Genomic DNA, 4398 nt, shown 5'->3' with positions numbered 1-4398 from the left:
TTTGATTTTGGGTGAATGGCAAAGGAGTTCTAAGTAGGAAGTGTTCTCATTGTAGGCATTATGGAAACAATTCAATAACGTGTTCTAGAATAGTAAAATTTTTTTTTCTAAAGCTCACTACAATGGATGTGGATATGCAGATGATAAATAGTGTTAGAATAGGGGACCTCGTTCAATAACTTGAGTTTAGCAAATTCTGGAGCAGTTGGAGATGAAGGGTATTTTTTTGATGAAATATATGTCTTCTAAATCCTGTGTGTTTCTATGCTAAAAATTTGCAGCCTCTATTCTAATTGTACATATATATCATTATATGAGGTTTTGATATCTATACAAGATGAGATGATTATTATCTTTTGAAGTTAAGAAAACTTGTTCATTATATTACCTTACATATCTTAATTGAATTGTTATTCTAAATAGTGTGATTTCCAAAAATGATTTAATTATCTTTTGAAGTTGGTAAAACTTGTTCATAATATTATCTTACAACAACTATTGCTAGAAAAAGAAGAATGTTCAAAATCTCTTCACTCAATTTTAATCTCTCTTCTAGGATTTTTATTCTCAATGAGAGGAATAAAAAAGTTCCATGAATTTCTAGGTGTTTGTATAGGGGTGCCATGGAGTGAGGAAGGGCTTTCTGGGTAAATTGGAAAAGCTTGGGAAGGGTGATTGGAGAGGGATAACTAGAAATCTTGTTACAACAAGAACTCCAACACAAGTGGCCACCCAAAACTTCAATCAAGCCTGTTTGATATGTGACCACATGCTCAAAATGTATAAATCTCTCTTTTCCATAACTTAATTGAGATTCCTAAAGATTTTACTTTATAAAGTACCAATTTTGTTTTGTTTCCTCTATTCTTTTTCAAATTACAAGCTTCTTTGCCAATGAGGATTCATTTGAAAACCCACAAGAATCTTCCCAAAATTTATATGGGGATCTAGATTTATCAGTCACATTTCCAAATTTATCCCTCTCCATATCTAAGGATGGACAAAATATGGCTGATTCAAAGTGGCAAGTATTCCTTCCCTTATGGCTAGGACTAGAATAGAGCAGTATAGTGATAAAAATAGGTATAAAAATAAAGAGATCTAGGAAAAAAAGAAGAGCCTTTTTGTCATGCTTTTTAAGGAAAAAGTTTTCATATGAGAATAAGGAGGAGATATGTATAGCTGAATGCCCTATTTAACATATCAATTGGAGTGGCTTGAGGTTTGACGTATCTGCTCATGATTGTTTCTCTTCATACTATATTTCACAATGTTAAGTTGAGAAATATAATACTAGATGCAATTGTGGATTTACATGTATCATATTTTTGTCTTGTCAAACTCTTTGAAGATAATGAATCCCATGTTACTAGTATAGTTGTAGGCAGTTTTGGATTCTTGGCTCTAGGTATGAATTCTCTTACTTATGAGTATGTAGGGTTTAAGTAATTCAATACTATTATTTATTCACAAAACATATCTTTTATGAATAATGATTCACAAAAATCTTAGGAGATTCTAATATACCTTGGTTCCTCTATGTGTGAAATAATAGAATGCCTTCAAAGCAGGTGAGTGATAGAAAAATCTGATGTATACAGTTCTGGTGTTGTTCTTCTAGAGTTTCTCTATGAGAAATAGTCAACATATCTATCATTTATTTCCAAAGGCTTGAATGTAGTTGAATGGGTGAGTCTTTTCATTCTTGGTTCATTTACAAAGGTGCTCGATCAACACAATATCATAGTTGTTTCAACCTATTAATATAGTTTTTCTTTTTATGAAGCTCAATATTGAAACTAAATCAATTAGAGGAAATATAGTTGTCCCATAAGAAGTTATTGTAATCACAATGCACTAAATAAGAGAAAAAAAGCCATGTTTCTTTAATTATCATAACGAGAATAATTAATATAATAAAATAAGATTTTATCAATGTTTAAACCTCAGAATTTTGGATGATGAATGATATTCCTTTCATGGTTATTTTCTATCTTTTTCTTGTTCTACTAAAATACACATATGATTAATTAATGTCCAAAAAAACTATATGAAAAATGTGTTGGCAAGCCATAGATTTTTATGGCTAGTGATAAAAAAAAGAAGAAACTCATGTGCTAACTCTCTAAATGAAAATTAAATATTCTAAGGTTACATAGAAGCTATATTTTTAATTTTTTAAATGTTCTTAGTGCCTAAAAATTTCATTTTAATGATTCTCATGAGCTTGTGAAACTTGGAAAAAATGTTATTATTTGGAGTTATACACAATTTTTTCTTGATGTATATTTAGTCTAGACAAGAAATGGTTCAATTCACAAGCTTTAGATATTGAAATTGCTGACATATTATGTATTTTTACTCATTTGATTTGAAGATTAATGTTATTCCTGAAGGAATTCGCATAAAATTAAAACTTTAGTTCCACGACACACTCACCAGGATTTCAGTTTTCAAATAGTTTAGGATTGAATGATTGATGCATTGATATGAGGAGTTTTCTCTAGTTTAGAAATCAGTCTTCCAACATGATTCCACCATCAGTTTGGAGTAGTTTTAATGTTTAAACTATTGTAAGAAGAAATCATCTATTTGTTTTTCCTTTTTAGGTTTCTCCAATAGTTTTTCTTCTTTTGCATATATTATTTGATAAATAAAGAATATGGTTATACCTTTTCTTGATCTGTAAAAGCTACAATAAGAGTTTTATATTTTTTTAGCTACTAAAACAAAGTATACTCCATTGTATTCAGCATTCAGATTTACTTTTTTTTGTTCCTATTTTATTCTTTTTGGTTGCTACTCTATATTTTCAACATGATTGTGGATCTAAAGGCATTAGATAATTTGTGTTAGTGAAATAGGATCTGTAACTTGTAATAGCACTTGTGAAATTTTATGTGTTTTCCAAGTTACTATATGAATGAATATATATGTGAAATAAAGAGGCATGTCTCTTGAAGAGACATGTCTCTTTAACATATTAACTTACATTAGTTATAGTTGTAACACAAGTAATATACCCTCAATATATTATAATTGTTATATAACAATACATATTATATATATATATATATATATATATCTCACTCTTAATATAATTTAATTATCCCATATATAATATTTTTCATATATTATATATCTCATATATATAATATAATTTATCCAACAAAATTATAACATTAACACTCCATCTTAATGAAGAAGGATAAAACACATAGATATTACATCATAGGTAATATTTCAAAAATAACACATATAGGAAATCTTTGATCAGAAGATTTCTAGAATATGATATCATGTAAGTATTGGCCTAATAGAATATCAACATATGATACTCACCAATTACTATTTGATAGCATATTTGGTAACATGAGCATTGACCTATCAGAATATCAATCAAATGATATTCACCAAATACTCTGAGTAATGGCCTATCAGAACATCAACTAAATGATATCCACCAAGTACTCAATGTGGTAATGGCCTCTTAGAATATCAAGGCAAGATATACACCAAGTACCAAAAATATATCTATACAAGCAACTTGTAGATAATCAAATTAATGATATCAACTACTTAGTTGTTGATTTATAAGATACAACCTTTACATGAAACGATTTCACAAAATTAAATCATGATACAAGTTATTGTAAGGACATCACTTTACAACAAATTCTCCTAATACAAGTGATGATCATTTAGAAGTTGTCACTTCTTCATGATGTACACAGGGGACAAGCTCAAACATGTACGACATCAAAAGTTTGCATGAAGTCTCCACGAATACTATCATGTGGTGTTGTCACAACATTCACCATAAAACATATCAAAGAATAAGATTTCTCCCTCTTTGTTTGATATCAACTTTTCTGACCTCTTAGCACAAGGTTCTCTCTGATAAAGTGTCAGACTTCTTTTGAATCTATTATCATCCTTCTAACCTCTTGGAAGCAAGTCATGTCATGCTTCCCTAGTTCAATGGGTATCTTGATAGCATAAAGCCTTCTAACCTACATACATGAGACTTTATCCCATGAATCATAGTCCTTTAGCTATTATAGTTTTTGACTAGTGTTGAATCCATTAACAAGGTCTACTCCTTCTAAACCAATATCATCAAAAGTTTGATTTAAGCATTTTTATTTTCTACTCCCTCTCTTTCTGCTAGGATGCCTCTAATGAACTGTTTGACTTCCTCTCATAATTTCAATCATCAAGGATATTTGCTTCAATAAAATAACATTATCCAACCTAATAATTAGGTGATTCATGAATCCTAAATCATAGCTTCTTTGGACCTACTGTCATAAGATTGAGTTTGCACAATATTTGGCAGCATGCCTAATGTACCAATCTTCTTTTCCTGCAAGAAAATCCTCAGAGACAAAGGAAAAG

Source organism: Cupressus sempervirens, chromosome 5, assembly GCF_028749045.1.
Source record: "Cupressus sempervirens isolate cs-2001-9-10 chromosome 5, ASM2874904v1, whole genome shotgun sequence".
In the NCBI taxonomy this organism is placed as follows: domain Eukaryota; kingdom Viridiplantae; phylum Streptophyta; class Pinopsida; order Cupressales; family Cupressaceae; genus Cupressus; species Cupressus sempervirens.
The sequence above is the reverse complement of the archived record's forward strand: the minus strand, read 5'-3'. Positions refer to the sequence as shown.